The sequence below is a fragment of the Saimiri boliviensis genome, chromosome X (assembly GCF_048565385.1).
Source record: "Saimiri boliviensis isolate mSaiBol1 chromosome X, mSaiBol1.pri, whole genome shotgun sequence".
NCBI classification, from domain to species: Eukaryota; Metazoa; Chordata; class Mammalia; order Primates; family Cebidae; genus Saimiri; species Saimiri boliviensis.
In genome coordinates this window covers 131,449,978-131,467,293 of record NC_133470.1, presented here as the reverse complement: position 1 = coordinate 131,467,293, position 17,316 = coordinate 131,449,978, and the positions used below count along the sequence as shown (strand labels likewise).

At 37.3% G+C, this 17,316-nt stretch overlaps 1 non-coding gene across 1 annotated transcript; it reads left to right on the top strand.

Moving 5' to 3' along the window:
* The first annotated feature begins 14,903 nt into the window (after positions 1–14,903).
* Positions 14,904–15,010, top strand: LOC120362013 (U6 spliceosomal RNA). The gene has a single exon (XR_005578019.1). It is a non-coding gene; the product is annotated as a U6 spliceosomal RNA (small nuclear RNA).
* Positions 15,011–17,316: the final 2,306 nt, after the last annotated feature.

Genomic DNA, 17,316 nt, shown 5'->3' with positions numbered 1-17,316 from the left:
AGCCAGAAATCCTGGGAGTTTATGTCCCCCAAGGTGGCCCCTTAGGGAGTGACGGTCTGGTTTGGAAATTTGAAGAAAGCCTAGCTACCTTGCTTCAAGGTAGGCCAAAACTCTGAGGCATAATTTACATTTCAAAGTGTCCTTCAAAATCAGGCTGAGGCTTCCACTTTGTTCGAAATCTTACTCATGCTTGGCTTCTTACTTTTCTCTGTCCTGCTTTAAAAACCACCCTCTTTCTGATTTCCCTTGGTAGGACTTCCTTAAAAAATTACTTGCGCATGAATATTTATGTCAGTTTGCTTCCAGCACACATGACCTGAGACAGGTAGTAAGTTGCGGAGTTCTATGTGAAACTTGGGGCTGTATTAGTTTTAGGTCCATGATCTTGGCTAGTTTGTCCAGTTTTCTGCTCTTAGCCATTTAGGAAACAAGTCTCATATAAATACACATGTAGAGAATAAATACAGATATAAAATGTAAAGAAAAGTATAAGCATGATTTTGCTAAACATGGTTTTCTGTATAATTAGAATATAAATCTATAGAAGTACTTAATTATTCATTACAGAAAAGCTAGGAAATAAAGATAAGCAAATTGGAAAAAAATGCAAACTCCTCATTACCCAGAGATCATTATTATTATTATTTTGGTGTTTAACTTTTCAGAATTGTGTCAGTTTATATATACATTGTAGCAGATATGAATCCCACTTCACAAACTTTGGTGTGTAAGAAATGCAACATTATTATTTTTTAAATATCAAAATTAAATCTGACTTCAAGCTTCCATCCCACTTGAGTGGTGGAAAATTCAGTCTTAGCTGCTTATTTTGTGTCACTGATTTGAAGAGTGTCCACAAAATGGGGCCCTGTGGTCGCCGCTGCTATGTTCATTGTCCATGCCTAGAAAGCAGGGAATTGTACTGGTTTTGTGTGAAGATTGATCCCAGGATTCTGCTGAGACTGGAAGTTTTGATGTTTGGGATCTAACCTGTTTAACTGTATCATAGAGATTTCTCTTCTAAGCTCCTGCTATCTCCCTTGGGCACTAGTTGGGAGTAGAATTTTCACTTAACAAAGGATCTACAGGCTTCTATCCTTTTTCACAATCTTGGAAACCCTTCCCATCTGGCTGCTTTCCCTCTTTCTCTTGATCATCTCTCTCCCTTTCCCTGAAGCATAATTTTCCCTAGGAACTCTGGCTTTTAGAAAACAAAAGCCAGGAAGGGAGGTTGTTGGCAGACAACATCTATTTTCAGCCCTATAGTACCAGCTTCCCTAGTGGTAAAGGAGTACAATGAGCCTGATTATTTTGTTGGAATTGGGGGTGGAAATTGGAAAGAGAAGAAAAATACAGTGAACACAACACAAAATAATAAATTGATCCCTCAATATACTTACCTGCCACACATATTTTCATGGCATTGAAATTATGTTGAAAATACCATATTTTTGCTTGACTTTTAAAAACAATATACTATGTCAATAATATACTTGAAAAATTACTCTTTAGACAATTGGGGTTGCTAAAAAATTTCTGTACAGCAAGGAAAACAAAATGAAGTTAACAAAATGAAGAGTCAACCCACAAAATGGGAGAAAATATTAATTAACCACACATCTGATAAGGGGCTAATATACAAAATATATAAGGAACTCAAACAGCCTCATAGCAAGAAAACAAATAACCTGATTTAAAATGGGCAAAGAATCTGAAGACATTTCTCAAAAGAAGACATACAAATAGCCAGTAGATATGTGAAACATCCCTAATTATCAGTGAAACACAAATTAAAACTACAAAATGAGATATCACCTCACATCGGTTAGAGTTGGCTATTATCCAAAAGATGAAAGACAACCTTTGTTGGTGAGGATGCGGAAAAAGGGAAACCCTTGTTACATGTACCCTGCTGGTGGAAATGTAAATTAGTACAGACATTTTGAAAAATAGTAAGGAGATTCCTCAATAAACTAAAATATGATTGCCATATTATCCAGCAATCCCACTGCCGACTATATCTCCAAAGAATTTGTCAAAGAGATATCTGCACTCCCATGTTCATTTCAGCATTATTCACAATAGCAAAATTATGGAAGCAACCTAAGAGTCTATCAACAGATGAATGAATAAAGAAAGTGTGGCATATGTATGCAATGGAATACTATTTGGCCTTAAAAAAGTAGGAAATTCTATCATTCATGACAATATGGATGGAACTGGAGGACATTATGCTAACTGAAATAAGCCAGGCATAGAAAGACAAACATCGCATGATCTCACTTACATGTGGTATCTAAGGAAGTCTACCTCACGGGAACAGAAAGTAGAAAAGTAGTTACTGTAGGCTTGGAGAAGGGGAAGACATGAGGAAAGGGAAAATCTTGATCAAAGGATACAAAGTTTTGGTTGGACTAGGGGAATAAAAGTTTTAATAATCTATTATACTACATGGTAACTGCAGTTAATAACAATGCATTGTATATTTCAAAATTGCTAAAAGAGTAGATTTTTAACGTTTGCACCACACAAAAACGGTAAGTTGGTGAGGTGATGCATATGTTCATTAGCTTGATTGAATCTTTCTATAATGTATACATAGACCAAAACATCACATTGTATTTATAAACATACACAATTATTGTCAGTTAAAAATAAATTTAAAATAAAAAATATTGTCAGCAGTATCCCACTGTTTGTAGTAATCCAATCTATTCTTATTTGTCTTCTAGGTTGTGTTTAATCATATTTTCATTACAAATTCTGCTGCACTATTCACTGTAGTAAAGACATGGAACCAACCTAGGTGTCCAGTAACAGTTGACTGGATAAAGAAAATGTAATACATATACACCATGGAATAATATTTAGCCATGAAAAAGAATGAAATAATGTCTTTTGCAGCAACATGGATGCACTGAAAGCCATTATCCTAAACGAATTAATATGGGAACAGAAAATCAAATACTACATATTTTCACTTATAAGTGAGAGCTAAACATTGAGTATTCATGGCAACAGTAGGCACTGGGGAATACCAAATGGGTAAGGGAGAGAGAGAGGCAAGGGCTGAAAAACTAACTTTTGGGTAGTACACTCAATTCTGGGGTGACAGGTTCAATCGTACCCTAAACCTCAGCATCATGAAGTATGCCCATGTAACAAACCTGCACATGCAACCCGGTATCTAAAATAAAAGTTAAGATTATATATAAAAAATAATTCTGCTGCATTAAGGAACCTTGTAATTTATCATTTCACATTTACCTAATCTGTGTTTTACACACTGGTAATAGCTTTATGATTTTTTTGGTATAGAAATGTTTTAGACAAATAAAAATTTCAAAATATAGATGTATCAAGTGAAAAACCCCCATAATCCCTACGGCCAGAGATAAACAGTTTGGTGTATAATTTTTAAGTTATTTCCTGTGCATATTTAGCAAAACTAATAATATTTAAATTTTTAATTAAAAGAAAATTATTGTGTATTATTCTTAGCTTTGTAATCTGATTTTTCTCACATAATGTAATATTGTGAGCACCTTGCATGTGTTTAAGTATAAGTTAGATCATCCTTTTACATGACTTTATTGTATCTCTTGTATGAATATATCATATTTCTAACCAGCATTTACCACAATTTAGATTTTTCCCATTTTTCACTCTTACAAACAACTCTTCAATAAACATGCTATGTATACATTGGGGTGCAAATTTGATTGTTTCTTAGGAATGGAATCCCTGAATCAAAATGTCAATAGATTTATGATTCTGATACATAATGCCAAATTACTGCCAGAAAAGGTGTGTACTTTGACACTCAAATCAAACAGAAAATGTTTCTCATACTCTTATTCACATTAAATGTTATTCTTTTTCATTTTAGCTAATCTATGGGCAAAAAAGATTATTTTATTTGTTGATTATTAGTGAAGTTGAGCGTCTTTTCCTATGTTTATTGATTATTTGTATCTCCACTTCTGTGAATTGCTTTCCCATTGCCTGTGGGGTGTTATTTTTCATTTCTTCTTACCAGGTTTCTTTTTCATACTAAAGATATTAACTCTTTCTCTGATATATTTGTTGCAAGTATTTTCTGTGTTTGTTTTTTGCTTTTCAGATAGAGAACCAGTATCCACTGTTTTAATTTATATTTCTGATTAATGGTAAATTTGAGCATATTTTCATTCACATATTAAGTATAATGCCTTTAAGAAATATTTCAGCTTCATCTATGTCTGCAAAGGACATGAACTCATGTGTATACATATGCAACAATCCTGCATGATCTGCACATGTGCCCCAGAACTTAAAGCATAATTTTTAAAAAAGAAATATTTCAAATAACTTCATCTTATAATGTGTGCCATCAATTTTTTTATTTAAATAAAATGTGTAAAAGAAAACTGTTTTAATCAGGTGCTAATAAAATTTGGTTAAAATTGAATATAGTTATAGAAGATAAAAATATAAGTCCCAGTGTAGTGGCTCATGTCTGTAGTCCCAGCACTTTAGGAGGCTGAGGTGGGAGGATCACTTGAGGCCAGGAGTTTGAGACCAACATGGCCACTATAGCAAAATCCTGTCTCTACCAAAAATAGAAAAATTAGCCAGGCATGGTGGCACATACCTGTAATTCCAGCTACCCGGGAGGCTGAGGCATGAGAATCACTTGAACTCAAAAGGTGAAGACTGCAATGAGCCAAGATGAAGCCACTATACTCCAGCCTGGGCAACAGAGTGAGAGTCTGTCTCAAAAAAAAAAAAAAAAAAAAAAAAAAAAAAGATAAAAGTATAAAGCATTGAATTTGTTATGTATTTAACTGATAATACATGTCTTAAATTTTGTAATTCTGGGTCGTTTTTTCCCTTTCTGGGAGAAAAGCCTTTTTGTAGCTTAGATTTTAACATGTCATACAATGCAGAAATGGCATAAAAGAAATTCAAGCAAATTTTCTACTATTATAACAAATACTTTGGAGCACTTTTATAACAAAATCAAATCTCTCTCTGAACTCACTGATGTTATTCTCTGAAGTTAACAAATTGCTGTTTATCCTTTATACTATTTATTATGGAGTTCTTTGAAATTCAATTGGACCACATTATACACATTCAGCCTCAAAATGAGACAGGGTGGATGTAGTGAGGATTGCTGTTGAAACCAAACACACAAAAAGTGCCTTGCATACTGTTAGTTCTATCTGGGAGATGCTGAATAGCTTGGAAAGAGCAGGAAGAAGCTGTCCTCGTAAAAATTTTACATTCCTGGATTTGATTGTATGCACCACCCCTTCCACTGAGTCTTATGTTTCTAAGTTTGGGATTGATTGCATTTTTTTACAGCGACTGTTTCATTGTGTGGGATTTGATATTGCCCTTCGGTAGTCCAAAGGAAACACACTTTTTCTTATGCAAACAGGGAGTAAAATAAGAGGATAGGAAAACCCAGAAAACAGGAAGAAATGGGGTAGATGGTGACTTCATTCCCTTACCCCAAACTCAGGGGTCCATAAGTTGGATGGAGATGGTGGAACCACCTTCTACCCTTCCCCCAGCCCCATCAGGGCGCTTATTCCACCACATAGAAATGGCACTGACTCACAGTGCAATCAGAAACGTGGGAGTGTTTTTTTTTCTTTTATTCACATGCTCTCTAGATCATGCTGCCCCCTCAAATGTATTCACATTTGTAGTTCACCCTTTCCTGCCTCCTCCACTAGTAACCAGGTATAGCTCCAGCAGACTCCTGACTCACAGCAGATTCACCCTCAAAAACTGTGAGTCTCTCTTTTTAAAAAAATTTATATATGTATATATATATTTTATTGTACTTTGGGTTCTGGGGTGCAGAACGTGCAGGATTATTGCATAGGTACATACATGGCAATGTGGTTTGCTGCCTCCATCCCCCAGTGACCTATATTTGGCATTTCTCCCCATGTTATCCCTCCCCAACCTCCCCACCCCCTGCTGTCCCTCCCCTAGTCCCCCCCCAACAGACCCCAGTGTGTGATGCTCCCCTCCCTGTGTCCATGAGTCTCTTTTTCTCCCCTTCAAATGTGCTGCTCTGCCTGTGTCTTCTCAGGCCTATTGAGACTGCAGACCCCATGTAAGACTGTGACTGTATGGTCCTTGCATTCCCAGAGAACTGTATGACTCTTGATGACCAACTTTCTAAGTCCAGTGGATTAGTACAAGGGAGCAGGAAGGTAGCTGGATTATCTTTTGGGAGAGGGCCGTGTCTGGGCAGGAGCTGAAATTCACAGGTTCTGTTCAGATCTAGCAATGATAAACAGGGAGATATTTAGTTGTAGAGAAATGTGGTTGGTGGAGTAGATTCTTTTAAAAGAATTAATGTAGCCACCCCATCCCTTGGCAAAGTGAGAAAAGCTGTCTTTATTGAGGGCCAGGCAAAGGGCTTCTGAGAAGTCACTGCAGCTCTTCAGGAGTGATTCAGGCAGAAGGACAGAAGGAGGGCCCTTGAATGAGGGCTGTTCTTGAGGGCTGTAAAGGAAGCGGAACTCCATGTCTAGCGTAACCCAGCCGAAGCAAGTGTAACTATTCGTGGTCACGGTGAAGTCTGGGCAATTATTTCACGCAGCAAAGCAGTGGTTAGACACTTTTGATGAATGCTGCAGCATTTGTCTTCTTTCCTGATGTGCTGGCAAAAACTAATCACGAGTAATTTTTCAGTATGAAATAGGAAATACCAAATAAATCAGCCAGTGAATAAGGATTCTAGGAAAACTGGCAGTAGCTCCTCTACCCAAGCCTGAACTGCAAGTGAAGAGTCTGAAAGGCAGTTGCAAATGCTAGGGTAATAATGCAGACTTTAAAAGAACACGGAGTTGTGGTTAATAATGAAGTCACTCCATTGCCAGGTCAACAGACATTGAGCTTCTCTCTTCAGATTGCCTTTCAACCTCAGGCTCAAATCACCCATCGCTGTGACCTTAGACTGAATGAAAGAGGAGACGACAACCCGGAGAATTTGTGGCTGTGGGAAGCCTCCTCTCACAGCGCTTAAAAATGATGAAGACGCTGCAGAGGGCAGAGTGAAGAGAGGGCCTTCTTTGTGTGGAAAAAATCTATCCCTCACAGAGGTTGGTTGGTCAGACATGATTCCATATTACTGTTTCCCGTTGCAGCTAATCTCTTCTGCTCCCCATCACATTGGTCTCATGCATGGTCTTCCAAATTTGGAAACATTGGACAACTTAACTTCAGGAGATGAAAAATTTTCAAACTTAGTGGACATTTGCAACTTCCAGAAGAAGAGAACAAATAATGGACTAAGAGAGAAAGGACATGCACTTCATTATTGCCTCTTGGCATTTAATAGGTGGCTCTGGTTTCATTCACGGAACCATTGATCTCCACAGCATCAGGCATAAAAGCAGACAATATAAGGATACAACAAATTTCCTTGCCTCTGCCTCTGCATATTTTTGTCATTGTCTATGTAAAACTTCTCATTTTGTGTAGTTTTTATAAGTAACCTTTACTGTAAATACTCTTTATAATGTGACAGGAATTATAAGTACGCTACATGTGTAATTTAGTTCACACCACAAGCTTATGGGGTAGGTACCACTATTATGCTCATTTTACCATAGAGATAATGGAGGCTGAAGGGGTTTGTCTGCAGTATGAGCTTATTATAAGTGGCAAGGCCAGAACTGAAACTCAGGCTATCTGTCCCCTCCAGACACGTGCTCTCAATCCCTAGGATGTTCCCTAATGAACAGAAAGCGTCACAGTCTTCTACGGTTCTCAGTGTGCAATTTAGTGAGACAAGATGACTTCTTATTTTACATCCTCTCCAAAACTTAAGGTTATTACCTCAATTTCTTCTTAGCCTAACATGAACTCCTTTGAGGCTGTAGCGTGATGCCAGAGTCAAGAGAACCAATCCTTTTAACATTTTGTAAGTAGCCCAATGATAGACTTTTTATAAATTCTTTGCGTGTCAGCAAAGAATGTTTTTGTTTTATTTTATTTTTTCATGTATTATTCTTGAAATATACTTAGAAAATTTTTGTGAGGGTGAAGGAGAGCACAATGTAATTTCTTTGGAATTTTTTGTGGGCAATAATATCATCTGCAAGTAATGACAGTTTTATTTCTTCCTTTCTGATCTAAATACCTTTTATTCCTTCTTCTTGCTTTATGGCAATGGCTAAAAGTTCCAGCACTATTCTGAATATATGAGTAGTGAGAGCAAAAATCCTTGCATTGCTCCTGATTCCAGGGGAAAAAGATTTAGTCTTTTACCGTTGAGTACAGTGTTAGTTGTAGATCTTCTGTAGATGCTCTTTTATAAAGTTGAGGATGTTCCATCTATATTCCTAGCTTGATGAGAGTGTTTATCATGAATGGGTGTTGGATTTTATAAAATTCTTTGTCTTTGTCAGTTGATATGATAATATGATTTTTTGGACTAGTCATATAGTAGATGGATTACATTGGTTGATTTTTAAATGTTGAAATAGCCTTGCATTTATGGAACATAACCACGCTTAATCATGTTATATAATTCTTTCAATATATCGCTTCATTCTATTTGCTACAATTTTTTTTTTTTTTTTTTTTTGAGACGGAGTTTCACTCTTTTTACCCAGGCTGGAGTGCAGTGGCGCGATGTCGGCTCACCACAACCTCCACCTCCTGGGTTCAGGCAATTCTCCTGCCTCAGCCTCCCGAGTAGCTGGGATTAGAGGCATGCGCCACCATGCCCAGCTAATTTTTTGTATTTTTAGTAGAGACGGGGTTTCACCATGTTGACCAGGATGGTCTCGATCTCTTGACCTCGTGATCCACCCGCCTCGGCCTCCCAAAGTGCTGGGATTACAGGCGTGAGCCACTGCGCCCGGCCCAATTTGCTACAATTTTAAAATATTTTTTGTGTTTATGGGAGATGTTGAACTGTAGGTTTTTTTTTTTTTTTTTTTTTTTTTTGTACTGTCTTTGTGCTGGCTTTGGTATCAAGGTACTTTAGCTTCATAAAATGAAAGTGTTCCCTCCTTTTCTATTTTTTAGAATTGGTATTAATTCTTCTTTAAAGATTGTTCAACAGAATTTACTTATGAAACCCATTTGGACAAATTAATGTGATTTAGCCCAGTTTTATTTTTAATGATTTTTGCTTAAGTTTCACTGAGAACCCTTATTCCATTTTTCCCCTATCTTTAAAATGGTTGTTCCACTGCAATTTTACATCCTCTCCAAAACTTAAGGTGTTTTAGTTAGTGGGGATGTCAATCTGGCACTTTCCTTTTCAGAACTCTTGAGGAACTTACATCACAATGCTCTGTGATAGGATCCACAGGGACACAAAGCTGGTAGTCTCTCTGGAATGTTATAGGAGCTCATGTTTATTCATTTAGCTCCCTCTCCTGTGGCTGCTTGGAGAGCAGTGGGCTTTGAATTCCGTCTCCCAAGCTAGCTCACACTGAGAAGCAGGCACTGCAGAAAAGGCTATCAGTCTGAAACTTGGAAAGAGGAGGCAGAGAGGGGGTGGAAAGAAGTGGTGCAGAGAACCAAACTGGGAATGCTAAAGTGCCACAGGACATCTTCCTCCTGCCCTTACCAAGTTGTATTCAGAATGTAAAACATAGTGTTTGGTTGGGCATTGGTATTACAGCTGGAAAAAAGTTAAAGAGAAACTCAATTTATACTGGCAATCTTTCTAGATTGCTTTTTAAAAAGTCTCCCTTTAAAAATCAGTTTTTCCTCTGCTACTGTTTCTGATTACAAAAGTAATCCGTGTGGTAAAAATTCAACAATGCAGAAGTATACAATATAAAAAATGACTTTCTCTTTTCTCATTTTTTCTGCCCTTTCTCTTATTATTATTATTTTTTCTTTCTCAGGTTCCAACTTGGTGCTAAACTTGCCCACATTTTCATTTTCTTACTCTTCTCCCTCTTCCCTTTCTCTAAGAGTTCTAAATGATTTTTAAGGGAACCAAAGTCTTCCTTTAAAAAACCAAGGCTACTTGTGTTTGCATAAAGCACTGGCTACTAAGCGCTTACTACATGCACTGCCTTGCACCATCTACCCTGTTCCCATGTAAATGACTCTACCCAGCTCTACAGACATCTACTTACAGCATCTGGCTTAGCCAAGCCATTTCACAGTAACCTAGCCACATCAAACTATTTCTGGCTAAATGTCTAACACCTTGGTTAAAGAATGTGTTTTTAGCACTTTTAAGTTATAACTTGAGGTGAAATATTATTGTGTGGGAGACTGCTATTAAAATGGTTTTGGCAGTGAACTCTGAAGAGGAAAGCTTTCCTAACTTTGCTCTGTCTCCTATTGTCTGGCATTTAAAGCTGTATAGTTTTGATTCGTCAATCATCTGCGTAAGGCATTCCTTTGTTTCTTTACTTCCCAGTTAAAGGAGTTGGAAATTTCTGTTATATAAACATGCCTCAGGCTTTGGAATTAGTTATAGCCCTTCTGATAGTCAAGTACGTAGATAGCAAGGATGAAGTGACTCAGTGTGTGGATTCTGGAGCCGTGCTTCTCACCTGTCTGTCTATTTGTTTGTCTGTCTGTCTGCTTCCTTATTTTTCAAATCCCATAACTACCATTTACTAGCTATGCAATGTTAGATAAGTAAGCTAACCTCAAAGTGTATTAGCTTTTTCATCAGTGATGGTGAGATTCTGGCAGGATGCACCTCAGGGGGTTGGTGTGAGGATCACATATGTCAATGTATGAAAAACACTTAGAACAGAGCCTGACATACAGTTAGTCCCATACAAATATTAGCTATTATAGTGACTACATGGAAATTATTCAGTAACTTATATATGGCCAAGCAACTAGAGTCTCTGTATGGTCATGGCTTATACAGAAGATAAAAATGTAAGGCAGTTGTTCCCTAAAACAGAAAGGATTAGCGACCCTAATTCCCACACACCAAGGATAAAGGATAAAGGTTTGTAGCAATAACTAAATGGTTTCCTGATAATATTCGGTTCATTCTTCCCACACTCATCTCACTTGATCATTTGTGTGGCTATAGTGGGCACAAAATTCTTGGCAGTAGAACTGACAAGGATAGGTTTAATAGGGTATTTATGATAACCCCTTTCTGAGGCAGCCAGGATTGGGAGTTGACCTCACTCCTGTAGCAGGGAAGGATGTTATGCTGACAGTAAAAATAATTTACTTGCTAACAGTTTCTCTCTTAATTTATATTACCCAAAGGCCCTAGATGCCACAGTTACTCTATAAGGAAGAATACTTCAACTTATCTCTTTATATCCAAACACCTTTTCCCAGTATATTCTCCAATTAAACTAACAAGCCAGCCTATTCTCCCAGACTGTCAAGTACTTCCTATCTTGCTTTAATCTTGACTCAGTCTGGACCTGTGGATAATGTCCCTCTCAATAGCTCCTTCAATTTCCTGGACTCGTCATTTTAATTCACATCCCTTTGCCACTCTTCAGCCCTGGATCAATTATCTCTGCAGCTTCAAGGAGCTCCCAGCCCCTGCTGCTACTGTGCCTGCTATTGCAGCCACTGGAAAAATCCTGGTGACAGGGTGCTCAGAGGCTTCATTTCCACATTAATGAGCTCCAGTCTCAGCTAGGCTCTCCATTCTACTTTGCAACCTCTTTACTTGTCCTAGTCATCTCCCTGCACTGTGGTGTATGGAAGAGCAGGGCACTTGAGGTTTCACAAATGAAAAGCCCTTTCCTTTTATGATGGCACAGTGATAATTTGCCAGGCCTGATTCAAGGGCTGTGCTACTCAATTAGATGCCCCTTCACACATGCATAATTTTGCATCCTTTCTTCTACCTTAGCTGTATGTGAAATAATATTTTTGAGATATTAACCCATATTCTTGTTGCTTTTTTGGGTATATCACTCTTCTGCCTTCCTGTTATTCAAGCAGATATTTGTGCTTCAGTGAAGGTTTGTAGTAAGATTTCCTGGTTTTTGTGCTTTTATAAAAACCTGAGCTATTATTCTAAGAGCCTCTGAAGCAAGCAAAAATAACAAGGAGAAGGATTTTCCCCAGATTAGAGAAAAACTCTCTCCAATCCCAGTGGTGATGGGAGAAAAGGAGAGAAAATAATGACAGCCAAGAGTCCAGAGAGGAAGTGAATGCAGATTGTGTCAAGGTGGATTAGGGCCTGGACAACCTTACAGAGTGCCTGGGCCTAAACTTACAGAGGAAATAGTTGAGAGAGGTTTTGGAGTTGAAGGGGCCACCAGACAAGAGTGAGGGACTTTCAGCAAACGTCTCCAAGGGCCAATGACCCAGACCTGTGTGATTTATTACTCTAGGACTAAATGTCCACCACACTCCAATATCTTTGCTCTCCTCCCCTTTTTGCACTGGGGCCTTTTTCTCTCTTAAATAACATTTAAAAATCAACAGCAATAGTCATACAAAGCAGTGGCTTTCCAAGCAAATTTCTTTTTATTTATTTATTTATTTTTTATTTTTTTATTGCATTTTAGATTTTGGGGTACATGTGAAGAACATGCAAGATTGTTGCATAGGTACACACATGGCAGTGTGGTTTTCTGCCTTCCGTCCCCTCACCTGTATCTGTCATTTCCCCCTATGCTATCTCTTCCCACCTCCCCACCCCCCCGTCCCTCCCCCATTTACCCCCAATGGACCTCAGTGTGTAGTGCTCCCCTCCCTGTGTCCATGTGTCCTCATTGTTCAACACCCGCCTATGAGTGAGAATATGCGGTGTTTGATTTTCTGCTTCCAAGCAAATTTCTAATGGACCTTGGTAGGGCTTGAAGGGAAAGCAGGTTGGTAGGAGCCTGGACATCAACCAGCACAGCTTTCTCCAAAGTACTTTCCCCTTTGTCTCTTTAATGTGAATATTATTGTAACATTCCCTTTAAATGGAAGATTCAGATTAAAATTTTGTATAGTCGTTCTGTGAGATATATCTATATGGGTATGATACTAATTTGTTTTGGTTGTTGTTTTGTTTATTTTGCTTGTACAATGCTGGGACCAGTTCTGAAAGCAACTCCCAATGTTTTCAAAGCAATGACAACAAAAGTGCATGACTTCTTTCAAAGGGAACTATTTTGAAGGTCAGTACTTGTTTGCATTTTAAGTTCTCATGTTTGCTAAAGAAGAAAGTCAGTCTCTTGGCTGCAGGGTCACATGTCACATTTTCACTGTCAATACAGTTCCAATAAAACAGGATTAATACATCTGTTCCTTAAAATGCAAGGGCAGAACTGTGACTAAGTAATATTTCAGTTGGGCCAACTAGAATATTCTTTGCTGGTTGGATTTATTATTTTCACTGCAATAATCATTTCCATTTCACAATTAAATGACACTTCAACCTCTAACAGGACAGGAAATGGCTTTCTTATTCCAGGGTTCAAGGAAGAGTACTTGAGAATGAATAATAGTTTTCTTTATCATCTTTCACTTACCTAATCCAATGCTAACATACTGGGTATTTCTTCCTTCCTTCCTAAGACTTTTCAGGACTTTACTCAGGGGAACTCTCTGTGCTCTGGGCTGTAGAAGGAGCCTCCTAGACAGAAGAATAACTGCTGGAGAAGAAACAGTTTCTATCCAGATAGTGGATCTGCACGCTTCTTGCTCATGTTCACAATAGTCTGAGAGCATCTAGTTTTGGTTTGCTGTTAAGGGGTGGATTTAGTACATATAGCAGGTAGCTGCTGCATCTTGGATGATTTCAGAGGCTTCTTTTACTTTATGAAACCCTTGGTACTGACTCTTCTGGTAAAGAGGAGAGTCAGGAAGCGTCTAGGAAGGAGGTAGAAGATTCCATTGAGAATGCTCTGCTGATCATTAGTGGGTGGAACAAATCAGAAGTGATCATAGGACATTTCTATGTAATCTAGGAGGGCAGTTTGTGTCCCTTAGTGCAAAATTCATGTTTTAATGAAGAGTTGTGTCATCTCTGGTCTCTGTTGCTCTCTCTCTTTTCTTGATAAATTAGAGTCTCTAGACATCTATTTGTTGTGTAGGATTTTATTTTGTAATTGGTTTGGAAATTTATTTGATTTCCAGATTAAATGGATAGCACTTCTTTTAGTCTTCTCTGGATAAAACTTGAAAGTTAATAAAAAGTATATGGGAATTGTTTCAGCTCAGTGATTTCAGTGACTCAGTTAAGTATGAGATTCTAAAAGGACTAAATATTTTGTATCTATCTATCAATCTATTGAGAGAAAGAGAGAGAGAGAGAGAGAAAGAGAGTGAGAGAGGGAGCAAGAGAGAGAGGTCTCACTCTGTTACACAGACTGGAGTATAGTGGTGCCATCATGGCTCACTGCAGCCTCGACCTCCCGGGGTGCCATCATCCCACCTCAGCCTCCTGGGTAGTTGGGCCCACAGGAGTGTACCACCATGTTTGGCTAATTTTTTAGTTGTTTGTAGAGACAGAGTTTTGCCATGTTGCCCAGCCTGGTCTTGAACTCCTGGGCTCAGGCAATCTGCCCCCTTAGACTCTCAAAGTGTTGAGATTAGAGGCATGAGCCATCATGCCCAGTTGGACTAAATATTTAACACACTTAGACTGAATATTAAAAACTCATTGCAGTCTTTACATTTCTATGTTGGGTAGGAGTAACACAGAAGTTACAAGTAAATAAAAGATCAATTAGAAGTTGTGAGTAAATATTTTCAGCTCACGAATGTGATGCTGCAACTAATAAATATAAAATATTTCTTTTACAAATACACATCCTTATTTCAGAAAACAGTTGTACTATATAGAGTATTTCATAATTTTCCCCTTTCAATATAAAATAAATTAGTTTTAAAGTTAATCAGCATTATAAAAATAAGCTGTGGCTCAAAACATATCTTCAGTCTTTGAAAAAGTATGCCATGACTCCAGTCAAGACTATAGAGTGGTGTTTACTTTGGCAGCACATATACTAAAATTGGAATGATGCAGAGAAGATTAGCATGACCCCTGTGCAGGAATGACATGCAAATTTATGAAGCATTTCATATTTTATTTTTAAAAAGGAATATAGAGTGTACCATTCATTCACATTTCTATCATTCTTCAAAGAGCCACCAAGTTAGAAGAACAAATGACTTAAACATTTTAGTATTAAATATCCCTTTTAAGAAGAAACCCTTCCTCTGTGTAACCAAAACCACTCAGAAAAAATTATCTCAACTTCTTTAAGTTATGTTAGTATGTTTTACTTACTTCCATCCTTTAATTACCTCAGTAGATAAAGACAGGAAGAAAGGAATAAAGGAAGGAACTTTTTTCTTAATAAACACAATGATGTCATAAAAGGCCTTACCATTGTCCTTGTTCTAAAAGAAAACAGACATAAACTTCTAACCTCATAAAACAAATCATGCATGAACACTAAAGGTCATTCTTTCCATCACTGCTTATTTTTCATTATTCAAAATGGTAATTTTTTTCAGTTACACAATCACTGGAGTTGTTTAAGAAAAAGGGTTAAAATTTACCTATCAAAATGTGCATGAGATCATACAATCTTCCCCCGTCACTCATTTATATTTATCCCATTTAGTAAATAAAGATATAGAACACCAGTTAAATCTGAATTTCAAATGAAAATCAAATTTTTTTTAGCCTATGTCTCATGGAATATTTGGCACTCTGTAGTTTATCTGGCAATCCTATCAGCTACCAGATTTTCTTCCTTCTTTTATTGACATTTCTTTCATTTCTATAACCACTCATCTAATTCCAGTATCCCACAGCTTCATCTTTACATCAGGCCTTATTCATTTCATACTTGCCCCACAATAACTTTCAGATTGTTTTCCTGTCTCCAGTCTCTGTCCTCTGCATGACCTTGCCAGAATAGTTTTTTTATCATTCCACTTTCCAGATTAAAACTCTAACAGTTCATTAAAAAACATAAATCCTGTTAAATAAACTATTCAAGAACATAAAGAAATTTATAAAGCTTCCAGATTCCCTTCTATAAAGTTAACAATAACTACAGAAGAAGTTATAAATATGGTTTCCTGATGGATCTTCCAAAATTGAACACTTGGCTTTCTTAGAAATAACAATGCAAATATCTCAAATAAAAATATTAGCAAATCGTATCCAACATTACATTAAAAACAATTATTCTTGTTGGGTTTATTTCAGTGATATAAATGTGGTGATATTAAGAAATCTATTGTTATAATTAATAAAAAATAGTTAAAGGAGGAAAACGTTTTGATCATTCTTATAAATACAGAAAAGGAATGTGCCAATATTTATCACCTAATTCTGATGCTTTTAAAAGCCTTTATAAAACTGATAAATCTATTTCAAGTCCAAAACTAGAATCATTTATGAGGACATACTGTAGAAGCGTTTTCAGTAAAATCAGGAACAAGGTAATAGTGATATTGCCACTCTGTTTTAAAGTAGTTCTGGAAGTAATAGCCAGATGCAATTAAATATGAGAAACAAATAAGAGGTGTAAGTATTGAAAAGAAGGGAGCAAATTTTATCTTTATTTGTAGATGATATGATTGTAAAGATCCAAGAAAAAGAACTAGAAAGCCACTAGACACAGCAAAGGACTCCAGTAAGTGGCCAGCTCTAGGATTAATATATAAAAATCAATAGCTTTCCTGTGACTAAAAACCAACTAGAAGAGCAAGGAGGTTTTGCTTTACTACCACATTTCCTAAGGAGCTCACTAAGTCACTGTTGTCAAAATATGTGAAAAGCAATCATTTTCTTGAGGGTTAAGAAACAATAATGTATCTTGATGAACTGACATCCATCTGAAGCTCAATAAAAGTTATTTCCTTCCTTTTGGAAGCTCTGACTTCACCTTCCACTCTCCTAAATTGGAGTTCAAGTCTGAGCTAAGGCCTCGGTATGACCTGCAGTAGGCGTTACTTGATGCCTGTGAATGAATGAACTGGTACGAGCATGGCTAGGGTTGAAACTTCTTAGATTTGGACCTCCTTAACAACTTACTGACAAGCAGTCCCTGAAAGTGGAGTGGCTGTCTCCAAGCCCAGACCATAAAGAGTGAAAGGATCAGCCCAGAATAGTGATCTCAATACTCTAGCTTCTGATTCTGGTTAGTGATCTTTAAATGTTTATCACCTTACTATTACTCCTCTTGTGACTTCCCTTCTTATATTGTTTCACCTCTCCGACACACATACACACTGATCAAGTTATGAATGGCTGAAGGTGTAACAGCTAGTCTCCACTCTTCTTAGTCATATGTGCTGGAAGTTTCCAGTTAAAGAGAAACTGAGACTGTTTATACAGAGTTTTTCTACTATATAAAAAGGTCCCTAGATTATAAG